The sequence below is a fragment of the Mus musculus genome, chromosome 15, assembly GCF_000001635.26.
Source record: "Mus musculus strain C57BL/6J chromosome 15, GRCm38.p6 C57BL/6J".
In the NCBI taxonomy this organism is placed as follows: Eukaryota; Metazoa; Chordata; class Mammalia; order Rodentia; family Muridae; genus Mus; species Mus musculus.
The window spans coordinates 40228378-40243649 of NC_000081.6; positions in this window are offsets into that span (position 1 = coordinate 40228378).

Below are 15272 nucleotides of genomic sequence, written 5' to 3' on the forward strand. Positions count from 1 at the left end.
CACAGTTCCAGGGTCTCTTAGTTCATGTCTTCCTATATACATATTGAAAAATAAGCCCATGGAAAGTTCTTGTGCTTCTCTGCTGCATAAAACTCATCTCAAATTGTGGAAATAGAAGCACCGACATGATCCGGAATCTTCTTAGAAATGCAAGTTTTCAGTCACGTCACCAGATTACTATACTAGAAATGTGGCGTGGGAGCACGAAGAACAACTAGTGTTTTAACACCGTCCCTTAGTAAAGCTGATGCAACTCCATGTCTTCCTCCTGACTCCTCCTCCAGGCTTCCTGGTCCACCCTCTCCATCTCGACGTCTCTCTTTGTAGGAGTCATTTGAGAATTCTCATTTTCTGTGTTCCCTGTGTATAAGATAGTAGAAGACCTTGAAGCCTTGCTTACTTCTAGTGATTAAGTTATGATCAGCCCCATCCCAGTCACTGTGGCGGCGGCTTCTTGTTTTCTCTTGCATGGATTGGTACAACACCCTTGTAGCGATTGTTCGGCTTTAAGTGTGACAAGTCTATGTACTGTTCTCAACACTGACCCTGGAGTAACACTTTAAGTAGAGGCCTGACTGTATCACACTTACAGAGAGGTTTACTGACACATTAGCTGCACCACACTCTGTATGTAACTGCTAGCAGCTCGAGCCACAGAACCGATACACCTTGAAATTCCTATCACAAAAGACCCCAACTAAACACCAAAACTAACATTCTGTGAGGCCTCTGTCAAATTTTTTTCTTGACATTTTCTGCTTCTATGTTGATAGTTTTTACAGCTGTGTCTGAAATTTTCAGGGCTCTCTAAAATTTGATAACAAATCTAAAAAAAAGAGTTGCCAGCCCCACCTTCTCACCTCCATTAAACTGTTGGCGAGTTCATGACTATACAGTATCTATAAATCCTCTCCTAAGGAGTAGCTTCTCCTTTTCTGATCAGAAGTTTGTGTTTCTATCATGCTCCCTTCACTTTGGAGTTTCCTCTCTTTCCATACTCGTGGGCGCGCTCTGTCCCCACCAGAGCATCTCCCGGCTCTTCTTTAGATCTGCTTGCTACCCCAGTACCTTTGTTTCTTCTGTCCCTTCTCCTGTGCCTTCTCCTAAGACAGCTGCCCAGCTTGCCATCCACCTAGATCAACTCTTCACACAGCGTCATCTTTTCAAGATGTGCGTTCCCCTGGCTACCCCACGGAGAACCACACCTACTTCCAGCACAGGTGGAAGAATCCTTTTCAATCAGCATGAGAGGCAATGTGTAATCAATGAAGGAAATGGAGCGAGGTCTCGGCTTTAAAAATTACACCGAATGCTTAGTTTATGTAAAGGGCATAAGAAAAGAATAAGGAAAGGAGTGTTTGTGTTGACAGTCATGATCTTAAATCTTAAATCCTTCAAGGAAGTCTACCCAGTTAGCTGGACAGTGGTGGCACACGTCTTTAATCCCAGCACTTGGGAGGCAGAGGCAGGTGGATTTCTGAGTTTGAGGCCAGCCTGGTCTACAGAGTGAGTTCCAGGACAGCCAGGGCTACACAGAGAAAACAAGTCTCAAAAAACCACAAGAGAAGAAAAAAGTAAAGTAAAAGAAAAAAAACCTACTTACTGATGGAGACTATCAGAGGCTGATGGACTCCTGTAGTAGAGTCCACAATTCACCATGTTCTTTTAGAAGTTAGATTATATATATTTTTCTATCAGACAGAGGAGACTGGTTAGGATAAAAGAAGATTCCATTTTTTTAAAAAAATGATGTTTTACTCTAATTTCTGCCCCAAATTCTGGTAAGGACATTTGGGACAATCTGTACATTTTCTAGTATAAAAACACTATGATGACAATTTTGCCTAAAATGAATTTACCAATTTGTTTCCTTGTATTGCATAGTGTATTTTGTTAGGGGGCTTATTTACTATTAGAAAGTGATGGGCAGAAGAGACCTTGAAAGTATAAAAATAATGAAGTGGAATTAATAGGACAGTAATGGTTCAGTGGCTCTCCTTAACCCTTTATTAGGATTTATTGATTGTTTTTCTGAGTGAGTGCCTGGCCGGGAGTGGTAAGAAAATCAATCTTATGTAGGAAACATTCCAGTTTTTAGTATGAAGAAGAAAGGCAAATCAACTGGAGCCACAGAGATATTGAAAAGGCTTGGCGGAGCTGACTAGAAAAATAAAACGGACTTCGACATCTTTGTGACCTGGGCTATTTAGCTACAGGACTGTTCTTTTGCCTTAAAGAAAACATCAAACTCTTAAAGAACAAAAATAAGATAACTCTCTTAAGGAAAAATGGATGGGACAATTCAGGAATAAACGCAGTTGGAAATGGCAGTGGAGACACAAAGGAGAAAATTGCCCTTTATCCAATTTAAGGAGTGAAAACCAGCCAGGACTGTGCTGAGATGCTTTGCTGGGAGAAATTTGAAGAGACAAAATTGAAGGTTGAAGTTCTGGCCACAGCTCTCCTGCAAATGGGCTTTATATATTATCTGGGCATATGCTGAGGCAAAGCAGGCAGGGCTAGCTCTTTTGTTGTTTCTCTTAAACCACAAATGCAGTTTATCCCCCACTCCCATTTTCTAAGGTTCTACAGTGATACTAGTATATATACATTATTCTATGTTCAAAATTACGTTACTGCTTTGGATTAGGAAGGTAACTGCTAGCGTTACTGTTTTCCAGTTTTGCCTCCACTGGCTTATTCAACAGCATCAGTGCCAATCTTCACAAATGTAAATCTCATCATGTCTCTTCCCCAGCCAAAGCCTTCACTGACTCTTCATCAAATCTAGCGACACTTCCCAACGTCTTTTCCGAGAACTGACATGGGATGAGAGTAGATATTAAAGACAAGTTGTGGAAAATTCCAAACTGAGATTAGCAAGTGTCTCTGCAATAGGTTTTTCTCTTGAGTTTCTAGTGCTGCTGTTCACTGTGAGACTTCCCAAAGGGGATGGAGTGGAAAGTGTGATGTTTCCCGAGGTTGTTTGGTTATGGGATTCAGTTTCTCACATGGAGTGCCTGTAGGATTAGTTCTGAGGACAGCACGCTGTTGGTTCATAGTTTGTAGGGTAAATTTGTAAGTAGAACGAAGAGCTAGCAGAATGACGAGACCTTGCCCCTCCTTTGTGTGCACGCCCTTGCCTTCTCTGCTCGCTTTCTTGTCCATGTCACATTTGAAACCTCCTCAGGCCTAGTCCTCTTGAGTAAAACCTCTTCATCATTTTGGTTTCAGGATAGGAACTGCTTTCTTTCAGTAATTCTCACAGCTCCCGTTTTGCACATATTATCTCCAGTTTGTAGAGCGACTTACCTGACAATTTACATAGAGTATTGTGTTGCCTTAGGATTTTTCGAGGAAGAAAATGAAGGGAGCTGAGAAGGTTCGGCCAGCTTCCTTTACAGAAATAGCAGATGTGGTTGCTTTGTCTTCATTTTGAGATTTGAAAAAAGAAGAAAAATATATTATAAAAGTAATAATTTGTAAGATGTACAGGAAAAATATTTTTGAAAACAACTTATCAGGATAAACAAGTACATGTTACATGATACATTTAATTTATGGTAGGCACAGAAAGTAAAGATGCTATATGCAATAAAGCAAGCTCTCATATGAATCTGAATGTAGTAAGAGGGCCCGCATATGCATATGACATGCATGAGCAAAGACTATTCTGGAGAAAAATATTAAGACATTTTCTACAAGATTAAAAGAACATAGAGATATGTAGCAATCACTAGAAAGTATTGTTACTGGGGTGCATACAAGGGATAAGGATTTAGGCCACAATAACTCAAAATTCTAAATGTGAGTCCAGAGAACAGTGTAACAGAAGCAAACGTCATGAAGAGATACATGCAAGTGTGTGGGTGGGAAATGACAGTACATTACACTCTAGCAAAATTAACAAAGATTAATTGTTAGTCAAATCCCATAGAAAATCTAAAAAATGCATCATGAAAGAATCTTGAAGGAATTTGTGGCAGAAAAAAATTACCTATAGAGTAAAAAATTTCAGGCCAGATGTGGGTTCCTCTAGAACATTAAATTCATAATGTCATGACATGTGTGTAATTTTTAGAGGCAATGTTTGAAGCTCAGAGGATTTCTCTCTATTTTTAGTACTCCTGTCCTAGGCTCACTTCTTTGCCTGTCCTCTAAGAGGTCAGGGTGGATGTTGTTTATGCTGATCAGCTACACCCAGGATGCTGTGCACCTCCCCCACCAGGCGCTTCCCATCCCCTCCAATCAGAACTCTCACCCCACAAAAGCTCTCTCTGATCTCCTCTCCTGCAAGTCTTCAGCTTTGTCTTTCTTACAACTCTGATCCAGCACATTTCAGAAACGCTGGTCTTTTTGCTCCTCAAATACCCCGACCTCATACCAACTTTAGTGCATCTATTTGAGATTTTTCCCCCCCACAATGCTCTTTTCCTGAGATTCAGCTTTGAACCCAGTGTCGTTTTCATAAAGAGACCCAAAGCCATCTCCTGGTGAATTATTCCAGCGGTGTTGTCTTTCTCTTTCCATGACTATTTTCTTCATAACACTTACCTTTCAATTTTTTTAATGTACATTTCTTAAGCAGAGTGGCTCTAGTTCTCAAATCTGACACTATGGACTGTGTACTTCTAAAGTTCCCGGTGCACAGAGCGACTGGACAGCTGATTCTTTTCCTTATCCTCTCTGATTATTAGAGTTTTAATAATATAGAATAAAACAACAATAGGGATCATTATTTGTAGATGATAACAAATTGTACTTTAGATATTTTTATTTCTCAATTTTATATTTTGTATATTTTCTCCTATAAACCTGTTCATTTTAGAATCTATGTTTTAAGATACCATTAAACCTTGATAAGATGTAAATTTGATGATATATCTTTGTATATACCTAGAAGATAGTTAGTAATAAAATATATAATAGTTTGTACTCAGCTAGCCATGCTTAAGCAATGGATAATAATTAATATTTATGGTCTCAATGCTGACAATAAACATGGTAATTAGAAAAGGAGTCCGTGTTCCTGGTGACAGTGGGAATTGGGGAATGTCTGTTGTTTTCTTTGTTTCATTTCTTTTATTGCTTATCTTTGCTGGTCTTTCAGTAAAATAAATGCAATATTTTCTGTTCACATGTGGTGGTACCTTCACCATTAATGTTCTAATATGGCCTCTGAATGTACCTGGAAATAGATGTAATGTACTGAGGTGAAAAGAAGGCCCTAATCTGGAGATGAAAGAAGAGACAGCGAATTTCGGGAAAAAAATTCTAAAAGCCTGAAACTGGAAAAGAAACAGTTTTTTTCCTTCACAAAAGGAGCTCAGCCCCTGATTTGCTGTGAAAGAGTCTTATCCAGATCCACAGTGCTTTATTTAGTAGGTTTTAAAAATATTTGTTTCTATGCTGTGCCAAACATTGCACTAGCTGAAGACAATAAATGGTTATTTTTTTTTTTCGGGCCAAATGTCCAAACTCATCCAGAACCAGAGACGACAAAGCAGCTGGCTCGTTATCAGAGTGGCCCCGAAAAATGAAACCTTAAGTTCCGTCGTGTGCTTCACCTCTGGTAGTCTCCGCTTCTGAAGAGTCACAGCACGGAAAGGCATCCATTGTGGGAAGCCACCTATTTCTTTTTGTTGCCTTTTTAGTGTTTTAGTTCATCATCTCTTGCTCACAGAGAATCAACTTAAGATGATTTTCTTTCTGGGAGAAGGTGCCCTGGGCTGGATGGGTGCAGTAATTCATTACGCGACAGTCTCTGTCTTCCCTCCACTTTCAAAATGAGCTCTGCTCTGACTTTTTGTGACCTGCCTCCACTCTGTTTCAGATTTGTATACTCATGTTTCATGTATCAGTGATGATTCCAATTACACGCTAGGTAACAAGAGTTTAATAAAATGTGGCAATAAATTGTGGAAAGACATCATGCATGGGAAAAAAATGTATTAAGAAATGTGTTCCAGGTAGGGCTTCCAGTATTAAATGACTAATCACTTCCACACAAAGTGGAGGTTTTACTTTGTGAAACTTGGCCTTTCAAAGCTAGAATGCCAAGCAGTCCCCTCCAGCCGGGTCTCCAGCCTGTCAGAGACATGTGGCAGTTGTTTCTTTTTACAGAGAACTTTTTATGTCCTCAGTGGCCCTTCAGCTGGAAGGAAGAAGAATATCTTGTTCAGAGCACATGTTGCGCTGATTTCACTGATAAGTGCTAATAAAAGGTAATTGTTTTCAGGAAAGTCTAGTGTTCGAAGGGCCTGGAAATGAATCCACTTATTCAATATGTAAACTTAGGGAAGCTTCTTTTTTTGGGGAACATGCCATGGTCATGCTAAGGATCATAGGCTCAGGTCTATGTTTAATGACACCTCCACCCAGGGTAAGGCTGAGAGGTATGGCAAAACCTTTCTCTGGTCTATGTGTAGATGTTGATAGTATGCAGAAAGTCTGCCATTGCATTCTCCCTCTGGGTATTTGTAGCCTGAAGACATTTATCCCCTACAGAGACTGCTCCTACCCAGTTAGCTAATCCTGTCTCCTTGACCAGGTATATCTCATAAATTTCTCCTTGTTTATCTGTCTGCAGTAACCACGGGGCTTTATTCGAGTGTGTGCAATAAACGTGCTGCTTTGTTCAGATGTATGCAATAACCCTGCCTCTATTCAACTCTGTACAATATACATACTGTGCTGTTCTTTTTCCATCTGAGAGCCCAATCTATCTAACTCAGTTTTCTTAGTGTGTGAGTGTCTGTAATCTCTTCTTTCCCCCACTGTCCTTAATCAGGTCAAGTTCCCTGAGTTGTAAAAGGACTCAGCATCTTACATGTCTCTTGCTTTTTAACTTTGAGACAGGGTCTCTCTGTGTAGCCCAGGCTAATTTCCAGCTCATAATCCTGTGTCTCCTCTCGAGTGTTGGCATCAAGTAGGTACATCACCATAGGGTTGCAGACCCCTTTAGCTCCTTGGGTACTTTCTATATGAACTAACCAGTCCTCCCCCCCCCCCCCAGCTGTGTCTCTAGTTGCATATGTAACAGAGGATGGTCTAGTCGGCCATCAATGGGAGGAGAGGCCCCTTGGTATTGTGAAGATCATATGCCCCAGTACAGGGGAATGCCTGGGCCATGAAGCAGGGATGGGTGGGTTGGGGAGCAGGGCAGAGAGAGGGTATAGAGGGCTTTGGGGATAGCATTTGAAATGTAAATGAAGAAAATATCTAATAAAAAAAAACATAGGTGCATCAACACCAAGCCCGAATACCTAAACCTCAGGTCTTTACTGTCAAAGAGGAACAGGGATACATTCTCTACTGAGAAGTTACAGAATATCAATAATTAAGAAAACAAAACAAAACAAATAATGTAATGCAAAGCATTTAGCCCATAGAGTAATGCAGCATCAGTGCTCTGTGAGAACACTACTATACATTAATTTCTAATTTAAAGATGTTAATAGGAATTACACTGGAATTTTTTGTTGTTGTTGGTTGGTTGTTCTAACGATTGGCTCTAGAGTCTCATACATTGAGCATGTCCTCTGCTCCTGATGTATACTGTTAGCCTCTGGAATACCTAAATATAACAGTTCCAGAAAAAACATACGTTATTTGGGAAGAGAGAAGATTTATGTTTGACTTTTTGTCTCTATTTCCGTGTCACCCAGATGGCGCTTGATAAGATTTACGTCCCCATCAGTGGTAGTGTCTGTCGGGATAAATCTGCTTACCTTAACATCATCATTAACTGTCATGAGAAGTCCTTAGGTTTGCTATCCTTCCTGCAATGAAAATCCAAGTGTGACTTCTCATTTTATTTTGGTAGCCAACATCCAGAGACAATGGGGGTGAAGGACCTACTGACAGACATCTTGTTTGGCCTTCCTGCTGCTTGCACTTCAGGAACGTTCAGAGAACCCACAGAGAAGCCAGACTTGTTTCTTATGCTTTGCTCTTGGTCGCAGGTTATCAGGGAGGCATCTGGACTGTGGGCTACGAGAGCCCATCACTTCCATATTATTTTAGCTACTAATTTTCTCATTGTGATAAAATACCTGGATATAGCAATTGAATGGGGGAAAGATTTATTTTGCCTCATTTTTTTAAAAGAGTTAGAGTCCATAGAGGGGTGGAAAATATAATCACAGAAGTGACCCGTGGGTGTGATAAGAGCTTTGAAGATGGGAGATCTGTCAGAACCTTGAGTGGTTTAAGGTCATAAGATCTTCTCCCTTCTGTAGTGTTTTGAATATGCTTGGGCCAGGGAGTGGCACGATTAGGAGGTGTGGCCTTGTTGGAGGAAGTGTGTCACTGTGGGGGTGTTCTTTGAGCTTCTATGCTCAAGCTCCACCCAAGGCTGAAGAGAACCACCTCCTGGTTGCCTACAGAAGAGAGGGTCTTGTCTTCGCTGCCCTCAGATCAAGATGTAGAACTCTCAGCTCTTTCTCTAGCACCATGTCTGCCTGGATGTTGGCATAGTTTGCCTTTGTAAGAGTTGCCTTGGTCACAGTGTATTTTCACAGCAATGGAAACCCAAAGATACTCTCCCTCTAGCAACCCACCTCCTTCAGCTAGGTGTCAATTTCTAATGATTGCAAGACGTCCCAGAACTGGGCTATCTGTTCAAACCCATCTAGCCTATGGAGAATGCTTCTTTCTATTTTAGCCATAATACTTTGTGCTTTGAGAGTAATTTAGTTTCTCTGTGCCTCTTGTTCCTCTTTGTGTGGTGGCAATATTGTAGAATAGCTGGGCACATGCTGCAAAATGCCTAGAGCAGTGGAGACTAGTTAGTGGTAGAATAGTAGTGATGGGTTGTCAAGTTGGGTTGTAAGTCTGAGAAATGGTCATAAAACAGTTAACCTTTGTCATCAGAGAATTAAGACATTAAAAGATTACCTAGCATCACAGTTTTGAATTCACAAAACTGAGACAACAGAATCTAGATTTTCTTCATTACTTCACAATTAATACATAAATCCGTGAAATAGGGACAGAAGTTATTAGTTGTCATGTGCCGTTTTCATGACAAGATCACACTCCAAAAGTAATTACACTCCAGAAACAGAATTATTTTTTCCAAAAGACCTAGGAGGTTCTACTCATGACTAATAATCCTAGAGAACCAACATCATTGAGAGTTTACTGTGAGATCTGTATATTGCTAATGGTTTTATGAAAGAGACTTAACATTTAATTCTAAGAACAAACCCAAACAAGGTAGATTACTATTGTTCTTGCTATTTAACATGAGGAATTATCATTTTCATTGTCTTTTCCCAGGGAATTTTGAGATCTTTGCCCCATTGGGTCAGAAATTTGGAAAGACATTTTTGTTCTTATATGAGAAGAAAAAGAAAAAAAAAGGGATGGGAAAAGGATGGTATATGCCAAGATCCATGGGAAAAAAGGAAGCTGTAATTTATATTCTCCTCTGCCTTTCTTTTCCCTTTTTCTGTTTGTTTTTCTTGTTTCTGAGACAGTTTCTCACTCTACTCAGGTGACCCTGAGGTTGTGGTCTGCCTGTCTCTGCCTTCTGTAGGCTTGGATTCCAGGAAAATGCTACTACCTCTTACGGGTCTAGTGTTCTTCATAACCACTGTAATGACCATGAGGTTAAGAACATCATTACCATTATGAATAAGATTTATTGGGCTCTGTTCTAGCAGTTTCAACTTTACACTGATGCTATTAGAAAAGAAGTGTGCATAGGTGTATGTTTTTAAATTAACACAATATTTCAGTTACTTTTCTATTGCTGTGGTAAGATACCATGACCAAAGCAATTTAGAAAATAAATCATTTATCAGGTTCATGCTTTCAGAGGGGTAGAGTCCATGATCATCATGGTAGGGAGCAAGGCATCACACTGGAATAGCAATTGAGAGCTAATGTCTGATCCACCAGCATGAACAGAGCTAACAGAATTTCTCAGATTTTATAACTTCAAAGGCTGCGCCTGGTAACATACCTCCTCCAATAAGGTTATACCTCCTAGTTCTTCCCAAGCAATTCCATCAACTGGAGACCAAGTATTCAAACGTACAGGTTTGTGAAGCCCATTCACATTTAAACCACTGCACAGAGGTATCATAGTGTACTGAAGTATTCTGGGAAGAAGGTAAACACACATACATTCAAAAAAATTTAGATACATATTTTTTATAGTGCCTATTAAGTTGCAACAGTTGTTTTAAAATAGGCACCTTCATGTGAGGAAGAGGAAAAAAAACAGGAAAAATGATTCCTTTCAAAAATCCTTTTGTTTCATCCTTTTTTTACTTCGTCTGTATGTGTGTGAGGGGTGTGCTCTTGTGCCATGGCATGTGGGTGGTATGGAGGCAGAGGATGACTGTCACGAGTAGTTTCTCTTTCCGTCATTTGTGTCCTTGGGATTGAACCTGAGGTCAGACCAAGTATTCAAACATGTGAGCTATAGGGGCCATTCTCATTCAAACCACCACATATAAGCATGGCAGTGTGGGAATTTGATGTGCATTCTGCAGCTCAAACTCAAGTTACCAAGCTGGGATGCTAGCACCTTTCCCAACTGAGCCATCTCAACAGCCTGGAAAATGATTCATTAACGTCTTAGTTCAGAGAGCCAGTTCCTCTTCTGGAGCACCAACTTCTCTTGTTTTGAGTATTATTTAGTAACATTCATATTGTGGATTCCAGTTTATTCTTTTTTTGTGAAGTAAGTCAGATGAATTAGGTGCTAATAATGACAATGAGATTTAGACTTAAGCTATAATCATGTGACTTCTAATAAACATTTTATATGAAATATGGAAAACTCATACACTAGACAATAGTTCATAATGATTATAGTTTATTGCATTTCATTGTAATATTGTTATTAGGAAAAAAATTGGCTTTATTTTGATTTATCTGGGTTGAGTATTTTGAAAATCTTTAAACCATAAATCATGGGCATTTGTGTTGCCAGAAAGATTCTTCACATACAGAGAGATTTAGGAGAGTAGTCTTTGAGTAGCAAATTCTTTAGAATATTTGAACTATGTGTAAATTTCAAACTCTGACTGTATACATGTGTCGCTTATAATAAAAGATCATATTTTATGTTGAGAGTTATACAAACCCATACCCTGGGTTTTCACATCTGAGTTCTACATGACTTCTTTGTATGATTTGTGTGTTTAGCTGGATTTTTTTCTTAGTTCTGTTTTTGCTCAATAATTCTAGGAATCTGATAATTGTAAAAAGCTCTTATCAGACAAGTGGTTTATAATTCCGAGCATCTAGGAGGTGGTCCTAAATCTCCTTCTTGTCTGACGCTATCAGGGCGCCCGAGCTTCATCCTTGTTTGAGTGTGTAGTGATTGTATGCCTTTGGGCCATTTGCTAACTTCTGAGTTCCTCACGAGTTTGGAGGATCACATAACTCTTGTAGGAGATTCATGAACATTTAAAGAAGAGCAGAGTGGTGGAACAGCTATGCTGTACGATAACAACATTCACTTACCTCATTGTCAACATAATTAGAGATTCAGAGCTCATCTTCCCCAGAGATGAAAATTTCTGTGATTAGAGAATCTTCAGTTGAAGAATTGAAGGGCTGATGAGGGGAGAAAACAGGCTATGGAACCAGTCTATGAAAACTGCTGTGCTAAAGAGAGTTCCTAAGGAGCCACTTGCATATCCATGTCTACTTATTCAAGCCAGTTCATAACTTCCCTCCCCTTTAGGCAGCAGTAGTCACTTCTGCCCAAGACTCTTCTATTCCTTAACTCGAGGACCCAAGATTGCTTCCTGGACTATCATAAACCAGAAAGTAACTAATGTTTCTTGCACTTGTGAGGAAATAAAAAAATATTTAAATATTTGGTGGAATTGGAGTAGATGGAATTGTCTTTTTTTTTTTCTTTCAAAGGAGGCAGCCAAAAATCACTAAAATACTTCAAGATCATCAAATTAGGAGATAGAAAACCCAGAGTTTTCACCCCTGCAGGCTGCTGCCAAGATTAAAGTTCTTTTTCCGTAAAAATAAAATTATCAGGACCTCTGTGATCTGAGAATATGAGCGATGATGGAGCAAGGATCTTTTAAGTATGTACAACACACCAGTAACTATTTAGAAATTAAAATAAAATGGCTCCAATTATAGAAATATTATGCGACTGTGATCTTGATCTTGTTTTTCATGTGTTTAGTTTTGGGGATAAGAACCCAAGCTTCATACATGCTAGGCAATGGGTTTCCTGAGCTACAATCTCAGCTCCCAAATTATTATTTTTAAGAGCTTAAAAATACAGACTGAAGAAGACAGGGCAGCGATGAACAGATTAGAGGTTATCAGGACTGGCATTTGGGTGCCTTTTTCCTTCACCTTTTATTATTAACAGATTAATATCAGAAGTGACCCTACAGGGTTCAGACCATGCAAACTGTTAGGAATTCTGCTTTTACCATTTGACATCACCTTCCTGTACTGTTTCAGCTAGAATCAAGCAGATACTAAAGTTTTAGAAATTATGATTTGACTTTTTTTTAACTTACTAAGAAATGAGGCTTAGCTAACTAAAGGTGCATGGACAAGCTAGATGATAATTTTTTTTTTTTCCTAGAGAAATTGAAAATGAAGCTCGAAGTTTTCAGAGTTAAAAAAATTTTTCTAAAAATTAATTCTCAAATATGTAAGTCCATGAAGTGCTTTCTCTCTGTTTGTTATATAAATTTTTATATAAATATATTTTATTGGCCTTTGTTTGCTTGTTTTTAACACTGTATTTTAATTGCATTTCCTCCTTTTCTTTTTTTCCCTCCAAATTCTCCTATATGCAACTCCCTGCTCTCCTTCAAATTCTTAGCCTCTTTTTTCATCAACTATGTATTTGTATGTTGTGGGAAATATTTTAAAAAATGCAATTCATTTTACACCAGCAAGCTCTGGAGGGCTGGCCAACCAGTCACTGGTGGGCATGGCTGGCTTGCTCTCATCTCATGGAGACTGACTCAGAGCTCCAAAATCTCTCCACCCAGCTCTCTAAGTTCCCACTGGAAGGTCATTACCACGCCAGTCCCATGCTTCAAATTTTCCATGGCCCTTTGTGGTGCACTTCTGGCAAACCCATGCTTTGCTGCCATACTTTTCTCTCTGGAACCAGTTGAGCCACTGCATAAAGAAAAACATCACTCAAACTTAGTTCAGAATCAATGGTAACTCACTCGCTGGGCACATCAACTAGAATCCTAATCTTTTAAGTCATCTTAAATCTAAATTCTTCAGTGGAGAATCCTAGTGGATTCACTATCTAAGCCAGGGTCACTAGTAGCTACATCTTGTCCTCCTCTGTCCCCGTCCAAATACTTACAAATATAATTTATTGAGTCCATATATTGTTACTTGTACATATGTTTTAGTAACATCAAAATCTATTGAAGAGGTCAGCTTTGGAACTTTGGGAAATTTCACCAGATCCCTCCCCTCCTGGAAGAGAAAGTTCATAAAACACATAGGTATCCCTCCCCTACAGAGGGAGAGGCTAATTACATTCCTCAGACCAATGACCACCTGCAGATAAAGAAAGCCCAGACACATTCCGCAGTGTGGATGGACCTTGGCCCCTACAGACAAGGAAGCCCTTGTTACCTCATTCCCTAAGGACCGGTCAGTTTAAAAGTCACACTGTTCTGCCAATCACATTGTATCTAGTGACTATTGCTGTATTCTATCCTTGTAACTGCATAGCAACTGGCCGAATGGGCTGCTCAAGGTCTCCACCTCTCCTTTGGGTGTGGGACAACCCCAACGTGCTGGAACAATAAATTTGTCTTGCTTTTACATTGATTTCCACTCCGAGTTGTTCACTGGTGTGTGTGGGGGTGTTGTAAGCTAAGGCTTGTCAGAGTCTTAATGTCCAACAACATGGCTGAACAAGGAGGTGATTTTCTTCAGGAAGACTTCCTAAAGTTACCAGGGGCCTAATATTGAAGGCAGAGGCAAATTGACTATATCAATTATTTCATACTGTTCTGCCTTCCTTTCTGTAGGATTCCCCAGTGGACTCTGCTGGACTATAAAGTGGAGGTTCATTGTGAGCAAATTTTCCCTGCAATGCTTCTTCCTTGTTCTCAGTTGTCATTTGATCAACAGTGTTTACGGGGTTATATATGCCAGGCCCTTGGCTAGGCCCAGTCAGTGACACTTGAATAGCATTGCTTCCATTATTTATACTTCATAAGGGAGAAAGCCAGAGAGCCAGTCTGCCTGTTTAACTGAGTATGGATGACAGAGTGACATACAGGGTGACAAGCAGAGGCTTCTGTGTCAGTCTTGGGGCAGGTGTTGGTCGTGCACTGATAGCTGGGCAAAGTTCTATCTGGGAAGAGAGCTTGTCTGTCCAGGAGAAGTTCAGGTAAGAAGAAAATTATATCAGGACAAAAATGTGTTGGCTCTTCCCAAAACTGGCATGGTTGGATCTTAATGGTCACCAGAGGTAAACCTTTGCAAGTACTGTCTCTCCCTTATTTTATGTTTTTATTTATTTATTTATTTATTTATTTATTTATTTTTCAAGACAGAGTTTCTCTGTGTAGTTCTGGCTCTCCTGGAACTCACTCTAGACCAGGCTGGCCTCGAACTCAGAAATCCGCTTGCTTCTGTCTCCCAAGTGCTGGGATTAAAGGAGTGCGCCACCACACCCGGCTGTTATATGTTTTTAATACCATATCAGAATCTAAATATTGCCACCCAGGGTTGGAAGATCCACATACTATTGGAAATTGAAATTTAAATGGGGCTAAAATGGAAAAAAATGTTAAAGAAGTAAATACAAAGAAATGGAATGTCTGTCAAGACAAATGCAAAAGAGAGGTGGAAAGAGGAAGAATGGTGAAGGTCAATCCAAAGGGCGGTTTCTCTTTAATTTCCAGTGTTTATCTGGAGGATGATGTGAACACACTCCCAAGTTTCAGGCTGCCTCCTTGAAATACCATTTTTACACCTGATTGTAGACGGAAGCTGCTAATACTCTTGTTTGCCCTCAGAATGAATTGCCAGCATCTTATTCACCAGTTTCACAAAAGAGCTGGAACCTCACGGAGGCTTCTGAATCAAATTAGCTTTCAGAACCATTTAAAGTTCTCTCATTCTATTAATTCAGCAGACAATCAAGTTGTTCACTTGTTGACTTTTATCCACACGCACTCCATCAAATCAACTATCAAAGAGAGATACCTATTAGTTGTTAATTTCATACGTTAGATAGGAATCCCAGAACTCCTGTTTATATCTGTGCGATAACCTTCTAA